General features: G+C 47.6%; 1 long non-coding RNA gene across 1 annotated transcript in view; it reads right to left on the minus strand.

The window, feature by feature from the left end:
- Nucleotides 1–8,088, minus strand: part of LOC137570803 (uncharacterized) — a 54,853-nt gene extending 46,765 nt beyond the window's left edge. Inside the window, exons 1-2 of the long non-coding RNA XR_011031189.1 lie at nucleotides 7,835–8,088; nucleotides 6,814–7,012 (exon numbers count right to left, since the gene is read on the minus strand). This is a non-coding gene — a long non-coding RNA (uncharacterized lncRNA). The remainder of the gene's footprint in view (nucleotides 1–6,813; nucleotides 7,013–7,834) is intronic.
- Nucleotides 8,089–8,927: the final 839 nt, after the last annotated feature.

The following is an 8,927-nucleotide window of genomic DNA, read 5'->3' on the forward strand; positions in this document are numbered from 1 at the left end:
AGGCTTCCATATTTATTTCCTTTTAAGTAATACTAGTTACATTGCTATCCGGCTGATCCTTTGCCTCTAATACTTTTAGCCATAAACCCCGAACAAGCATGCAGCAGATGAGGTGTTTCTGACAAAATTGTCAGATCTAGACACCACAGCAGCCAAATAGACCAGCAGGGCTGCCAGGCTACTGGCATTATTTAAAAAGAAATAAATATGGCAGCTTTCATATTCTTATGACTACAGTTGTCCTTTAAGCAGTGGCTGCTGAGCTAGGGGCAGGCAGTGGCAATGCAGATGGGGGTGGCCAGAGCCTCGGAAGCCACTTTGAAGAAAAAAAGAAAATGGCAAGGGCCCTTTTTCCTAAGGGAGGCAAAGCAGTTATCTCTTTGGAGGGATGACGCTAGAACAGGTTAAGTATTTAACCGCACGACACCCCTCCTCCCCAATTAATACTCATCATCAAGTCAGAGCCTGTCAAGACTCAAGTACTCTTTATGTCCTACACAAGCGTAAATACTAAAACAGGGAGACTGGTCGGTAGCACATACAAGAAAGCCTGCAATGAATACATCCAGCACACTTTTGCAGGTAGAGTGCTACTGCGCCTGCACAGAATGCTCCCGGCGGTGGAAGCGCACTTGTGACGAAGACCCCAACCCACTACGGAGCTGAGAGCGGGAGCGTGAAGCCCAAGCGGACCTGCAGAGAGGGACTCACAGACTTCTATGGGCTGAAAGAAACCCCAGGGCAGTAAATCTGCATATATGTTCAACTGAGAATATGCAGGGTGCAAGATAAAGTAGTTTTGGGGGCGGGGCTAGTGGGAGAACAATGCATTTGGGGGTTGTCCAGGAGCACTAAAGATCCAGCATGCTGGCTCTTAAAATGTACATCAATAATAACAAAAAAAACCCCATACAAACCTGGGGCTCCCTCAGCCACCTTCGTCATGATTGCTCCCTCCCCATCCTTTTTCGCCTTCCTGATGATCCGTTATGGATATCCCAGATATGAATATGGATAACCCAGTAACTTAACCCAGTCGGGGCCGGTAGTACACCTCAGACGCAGAATGCTCCTGGTGGCGTTAGTGCGGCAGGGCATGCGGCCAGGCTTGCGCAGTAAGCACCAACTCCAGAAGTTAGCGGAAGCCATAATGAAGGATGCAGGATGCGGAGGATAGCGGCGACGGCCGGATCAGGCTTATCAAGAGCTGCTCCAACACTATGGAACTCCCCCCCCCCCCCCCCCACACACACACACACACCATTAGGGTTTCCCCCTCATTCAACATCTTTAAGAAGGCCCTCAAAAATCACCCTTTTCACTCTGGCCTACATCCCCCCCCCCCCCTAGTGCTCTAAACCCGCAGCTGAACTCTGGTCCCCTACCTTTTGTGTCCCTACCTCTCGCTGTAGAATGTAAGCCGTTGGGCAGGGTCCTCCTTGAATTAGGATTCCCCTTCATTCAACATCTTTAAGAAGGCCCTCAAAAATCAACTTTTCACTCTGGCCTACCCCCCTCCCCCCCCCCCCCCGCCCACTAGTGCTCTAACCCGCAGCTGAAATCTGGTCCCCTACCTTTTGTGTCCCTACCTCTCGCTGTAGAATGTAAGCCTTCGGGCAGGGTCCTCCTCCTTACGTCTCCTACCTGTTTCATGCACCTCCATTACAGTACACCCATCCCTATGAATCTGAGTGAACTTAACTTGCCTAATCTCCATGCTCCCATCCAGTGACTGACTAAGCATTACTTTATACTCATACTGTGCTGCGTGATCTGGTTTGTAGATATTCCTGTATTGTCTTATTGCTGTATGTCACCCCTAAATATTGTCTGTAACCTTAACTAATGTCAATCACTGAGTAATATGTTGGCACTTTATAAATACAATAAATAAATAAATAAACCAATATAAGCACATGCTCTGTATACTCATCCACACACTGTAAGCACCTGTGTTGTACACTTAACCATCCACTGTAAGCACATGCACTGTATTCTTACACACCTCCTGTAACTATGCAACATGCTTCACCACCTGGTGGACCCATTCTGTGGCCTGGCTGAACTATTGTTGCACCTTAAAAGCCACTTGAAGTGAGAGGGATATGGAGGCTGCTATTTTTATTTCCTTTTAAAGAATGCAAATATCTTGACTGTCGTGCTGATCCTCTGCCTCTACTATTTAAAGCCATAGAACCTGAACGAAGCATGCAGATAAGATGTTAAAGACTTAAAGGGAACCCAAACTGAGAAGGATATGGATTTTTCCTTTTAAAATAATACCAGTTGCCTGACTCTCCTGCTGATCCTGTGTTTCTAATACTTTTAGCCACAACCCCTCAACAAGCATGCAGATCAGATGCTCTGACTGAAGTCAGACTGGATTAGCTACATGCTTGTTTCAGGTGTGTAATTACCACTACTGCAGGCAAATAGATCAGCAGGACTGCCAAGCAAATGGTATTGTTTAAAAGGAAACATCCATATCCCTCTCAGTTTAGGTTCCCTTTAAGTTTCACTGCATTTGCCGCATGCTTGTTTCAGGCGTGTAATTCAGACACTACGGATGCATGAAAGATCAGCAGGATGCCAAGCAACTGATAGGAAAAAAAAACTTACCTCAGGAGGAGAAAGACTCTGTATCCTGAAAAGGCTTCTCCCATCCTCGTCAGCGAGCTTGATCCAGCACTGGAATCCCCGATCAGTAGCAGCTTTACGTTACAGCTCTGGCGGAACGGAAATAGCCCGGCTGGATCCGCTCTGTAGACCGGATCGGGCTCAGCTATTTCTGACGGAGCCCAAGCAGAAAGATGCTATTGCACATGTGTGCAGCGCTGACAAGAGGACTTTCAGGGTCCCACCACTGGATCGCCTCTGCTGAGGACAGGGGAAGCCTCTTAAGGATCCAGATGCTTTCCCCTTTCTAGGTAAGTACCCCCCTAGCAGGGGCGTTACTAGAAATTGCTGGGAACCCCTGAGAAATTTTGAATTGGGGCCCCCCACCCTGTCGGTTTCAGCACAGGTAAACTGAGAACTAATGTTAATAAATTGGCTAGTGCACACTTAACCACTTGAGGACCCACCCTTTACCCCCCCTTAAGGACCAGCGCTGGTTTGATTGATCTGTGCTGGGTGGGCTCTGCAGCCCCCAGCACAGATCAGGGTGCAGACAGGGAGATCAGATTGCCCCCCTTTTTTCCCCCCTATGGGGATGATGTGCTGGGGGGGCCTGATCTCTCCTGCCTGCTGTGGGTGGCGGGGGGGGCACCTCAAAGCCCCCCTCCGCGGCGAAATTCCCCCCTCCCTCTCCTACCTGCTCCCCCCCTGAGATCCGGGCTGCACAGGACGCTATCCGTCCTGTGCAGCCAGTGACAGGACGTCCCCTGTCACATGGCGGCGATCCCCGGCCGCTGATTGGCCGGGGATCGCCGATCTGCCTTACGGCGCTGCTGCGCAGCAGCGCCGTACAAATGTAAACAAAGCGGATTATTTCCGCTTGTGTTTACATCTAGCCTGCGAGCCGCCATCGGCGGCCCGCAGGCTATTCACGGAGCCCCCCGCCGTGATTTGACAGGAAGCAGCCGCTCGTACGAGCGGCTGCTTCCTGATTAATTAGGCTGCAGCTGGCGACGCAGTACTGCGTCGCTGGTCCTGCAGCTGCCACTTTGCCGACGCACGTTATGAGTGTGCGGTCGGCAAGTGGTTAAATGTGTTTCCCCATGCAGAAAAAAACTGACAGCAGTCAGCCACTGCATGCATTTTCTCTATCAATTACATTAGCTTCTGTGATAAAACGTGTATATTTTCACACATACAGACACACATGGGGCTTGATTCATTAAACCGTGATAACTCAGATATCACACCTTATGTAAAGATATCATATCTTATGGAAAGATATCACACCTTATCAATGTAAACATGCCTTATCAGAGTAGTATAGCGAGCACTACGAACCCGTAGGGGCTCAGGGCAGGACCAAGTGCCATTGCCAATTAGCAGGCATAAGTTAGTATCGCTCGCTATGCTACCCTGATAAGACATGTTCACTTTGATAAGGTGTGAAATCTTTTCATAAGGTGTGATATCTTGTCATAAGGTGTGATGTCTTTTTATAAGGTGTGATATCTTTGATAAGGTGAGATATTTGAGTTATCACGGTTTAGTGAATCAAGTCCAAGGTGTGCAGAAAACACATACAGAAAACCGACAGACCAGTGTTCTCCCAGCCTCAGCTTATTACACTCAGTCCTCTTCTGATGGAGCAGAACTGGCTCTGCGGGCTTCTCCAGCATCACTACAGTACACAGCACTTGGAAAGGGGGTTGAAAGGCTTGGGCAGGGCCCTGTATACACGAGCCTGATTCACACTAAATAGGGACTGTCTACAAAACTTTGTATGATTCCTAATCAGTAGCTGAGCAGATGCAGTCATGAGGTACAATTGTGCAGAGAGCAGAAAGCTTTTTCTCTCCATGCCCTTAGTTGTCAGTCTCTCAGGACAGGGAAAAGAAACTTCACCACGGGGCCCCCTGTGGCTGCATCCCCTGCATGATCTATTGTTACGCCCCTGCCCCCTGGGCACTTTTTTTTTTTACTTCAGGGTCTCTAATATTTTCACTTACTAAAAACAAATCGAATGTCTGGCATGGTAGGTCTAGCAATCAGAAATGTGATCATGTTGAAGCAGATCTTTACTTATGTAAAAAAAAGTGACATCTGTAGCATCAAACCAGTTTCTACTGCTGCGTCCATGAAAAAAAAGGTCACCTGGAGATTTGGACGCCCAAAAAAGCCAACGGAATATGGAAAAGTTACCACTAAATGCACGCTTACCAGAAAAAGTCAAGCATACCTTTTTATGACTGAAGACTTCACTGTACCGGATCCAAAGTGAGCATAATGTGCAGCGCTACTGTTCTGATCCATTGCGCATGCACAGGACGTTCCCAGTGGTGGGAGTGTGAATGAGAACGTGTGCAGTTCCCTTTAAAGAAGTTCTCCCTAACCCACAGACAAAAAAAATAAATAAATACATTTAAGAGCACCTGAAAAGTAACCTAAAGTGAACATAACCTGGAGCTTCTACAAGCCCCCTGCAGTCGCCTGTGCTTGCGTCATCACGGAACAATCCTCTGAACCCCCACAGTGACTAAGTGTCGATTTCGTCAAACGGTGCAGGAACAGGGTGGCTGCAGGGGGCTGGTAGACGCCTTAGGTGAGTGAAACTTTTTTTTACATTCATTTTAGGTTCCCTTGAAGTGTACTTAACAATAAAAGTGGCGTCGTGTAGTAATAGAAAAAAAAAAGCAGCAATTGAAACTGTAAAACATGCTAAGTGACTGAAACAGCCTGTTGCTCAGCAAAATTAAGAACACCTGAAGTGTGCTCACAATAAAAGTGACATCACTGTGTAATAAAAAATAAATAAAAATCAGCAATTGAAACTGCACATTACTTACTTGGCCTAAAAGTGACCGAAACAGCCTGTTGCTCAGCAGCCGCGGACTAATCGTGTAAGAGTCCTCCTCTCCTCAAGAATGAATCACGTGATTAGGCTATTGCACTGGGGGTGACCACAAAGCTGGGGCTGGTCCAGCAAGGCTTTAGGAGAACAACCAGGAAAGAGGAGGGGTTACGGTAGGGTTTCAGGCACTTCGCTTGATACACTTCGCTTGATACATCTTACATTTCCAATTCTTTATCGTTACTACATGTAAATGATATCACTTTTATTGTTGAGTACACTTCAGGTGCTCTTTCATGTCTTAGGGACAGTTCAAATGGGCATTGCTGTGTTTGCTGTTCAAGCAGTGTATGGGAGCGATTAATAAACGACAGTTATGGCTTTTCGCATCATTTGTATAAACAACACAACAGATCCTGGTGTCTCGGTCCATGTCCCCCTAGGGTGCTCAAAAGGTGTCGATGGAATGACGGGAACCGATAGCAAACACTTTTCTTCTCTGTTTCAGAAAAGCGTTCAGCATTAGCTAAACAAGACACTGTCAGGAGCCAGTGTGAACCGACCCTTCGGCCTCTTTTCAACGGGTGACTGAACTACTCGCTTATCGGGCAGTTCCGCCTCTCGGCCACAAAGTGCCTTTTGGCTGCAATTACATGCAGCACAATGGCAGACTGTCACATGATGCGCAGCAGAATGACCGGGCGACAAAATACTGTCTCATGTCATGTCCGCTCCATGGGGCGCTTATACAATGCCTGTGTTAGCAAGCGACAGGCCGGTCAACGGGAGCAGCTGTAAGGCGGTGAATTTACCGCCTTTAACTGCCTGTGGATAGATGGCCTTATAGCCCATATTTAGCTTGTACACATATATAGCTTTCTATATACATGAACTTTACACACGGAAATATCAATACATTGCTAAATGATACGCATACACAGCTCAGCACATGGGTTAGGAAATAAGGGCGCCCGCTATTGGAGAAAGAGTTCACTACTGATGTAGGCACTCATTAAAATATTGTTTTTAGGTGGAAATTTGCCATGAGGGGAAGGTGGTTAAGTTTATATATGGGAGAGGGGGTGTTAAGGTCAGCCATAAGTTGAGGGATGGTTCAGAGTGAGAATAGGATTTTTAGCTCTGATTACCCCCACCAAAAAATTTCGGTTTTACCGTCCCAATTTTATCCTCAGTGCATTTTTTCCATAGATGTCTCAGCACACGCTCCCTCATCTTTCCCAGTTTACATATAATGCATCACCTCCATCCTCCACATAGCTCTGTCTTCAGCAATGAGTGCAGAGAGGCTACTGCTGGTGACAGACTGGTATTAGAGCTGTATTTACCTTCTAGCACAGCAATAGCAGAGGGGCTGTGGTCACGTGGGTTGCATGTGCCATCCTCAGCGGCACCACCAGCACAGGCACGTCACGGGAGCTGACATGACATCATCCTTCCCAGGGCTGGGCCGAGGCATAGGCTGGAGAGGCTCCAGCCTCAGGGCGCAGTGTAGGAGGGGGCGCACAATTCATTTAGCTGTCATTCCTAATTGTGTATGAAGCAGAAAGAAATAAGAAAAGGGGATTCATAGCAGTGACTGCAAGCCAGATAACTAGAGATTAAGGTGTTGGGGAGGTTGTGGGCCCTGTGGCCCTCTTAGTCTAATAGCAATCAGTGTGTGACCGCTGGCGTGGGAGGGATGGAGGGGCGCACGTTGGTGTCTCAGCCTTGGGTGGTGGAGGACCTTGTCCCTGCTCTGATCCTTCCTGACACACATCTCGAGCGACAGCGGCGGAGACAGACGTGTCCCTTCACTCTGCATCCCCAATAGACCGGAGAAAACAAGCGGCTGTCCTAACAGTGAAGAAAACTGTAACAAGAGCTCCCCCTAGCGGCCGGAACTAGAAATGGCAGTGGTGAGTTAGAATGGATGCAATAGAATTACATTTCTGGGGGCAGAAATTAGTTTACAGATTGTTGACACTGAATCGCGCCACTGAGCCCCGCCCCCACATCGGCCTGAAAACCCTGAGAGGCGAGTTCAGTCAGTCACATATACATGGCGCCTCGCTGGTCACAGATAAATGTCTCTCTGGCCACCGATATGGGAGGTTAGAAACCTGGAAATGTGCGCAGCCTGCTAGCGATGGAAGTTTGGGCTCTGACATAGGCGCCCAGTTAGATATCACCATTGAGGGGAAATTCGGGTGCCTACATTTCCCCGTAACCTCCCTGGCACAGCACACACTCCCCATCTGTCCCGGTTTACATGCATCACCTCCACATAGCTCTGTATTCAGCAATAATACAGGGCGTGCAGAGCGGCTATTGCTCGTGACAGAATGGAATTATTAGAGCTGTATTTACCTTCTAGCACAGCAATAGCAGAGGGGCTGTGGTCACGTGGGTTGCATGTGCCATCCTCAGCGGCACGCGTGCGGCCACCAGCACAGGCACGTCACAAGAGCTAACATGACGTCACCCATCCTGGCTCACATCTCGAGCGACAGCGGCGGAGACAGACGTGTGTCCCTTCGTTCTGCATCCCCCGATAGACCGGAGCTCTCAGGTCCGTCACCTAGCGGCAGAAGTTGCAGGAACGAGAAGAGAAAACGAGTGGCTGTCCTACCAGTGAAGAAAACTGCAACCGGAGCTCCCCCTAGCGGCTGGAAGTAGAAATGGCAGCGGTGAGTTAGAATGGATGCAGTGTAATATACAGGATCTTCTAAAAAATTAGCAAATTGTGATAAAGTTCATTATTTTCTGTAATGTACTGATAAACATTAGACTTTCATATATTTTAGATTCAAATACACACAACTGAAGTAGTTCAAGCCTTTTATTGTTTTAATATTGATGATTTTGGCATACAGCTCATGAAAACCCAAATTTCCTATCTCAAAAAATTAGCATATTTCATCCGACCAATAAAAGAAAAGTGTTTTTAAAACAAAAAAAGTCAACCTTCAAATAATTATGTTCAGTTATGCACTCAATACTTGGTCGGGAATCCTTTTGCATAAATTACTGCTTCAATGCGGCGTGGTTTGGAGGCAATCAGACTGTGGCACTGCTCAGGTGTTATGGAGGCCCAGGATGCTTCGATAGCGGCCTTAAGCTCATCCAGAGTGTTGGGTCTTGCGTCTCTCAACTTTCTCTTCACAATATCCCACATATTCTCTATGGGGTTCAGGTCAGGAGAGTTGGCAGGCCAATTGAGCACAGTAATACCATGGTCAGTAAACCATTTACCAGTGGTTTTGGCACTGTGAGCAGGTGCCAGGTCATGCTGAAAAATGAAATGTTCATCTCCATAAAGCTTTTCAGCAGATGGAAGCATGAACCCACTTTTGAACCAGAAACAGCGGCAGAAGCGCCTGACCTGGGCTACAGAGAAGCAGCACTAGACTGTTGCTCAGTGGTCCAAAGTACTTTTTTCGGATGAAAGCAACTTTTACAT

This window comes from Hyperolius riggenbachi, chromosome 4, assembly GCF_040937935.1.
Source record: "Hyperolius riggenbachi isolate aHypRig1 chromosome 4, aHypRig1.pri, whole genome shotgun sequence".
Lineage (NCBI taxonomy): Eukaryota > Metazoa > Chordata > Amphibia > Anura > Hyperoliidae > Hyperolius > Hyperolius riggenbachi.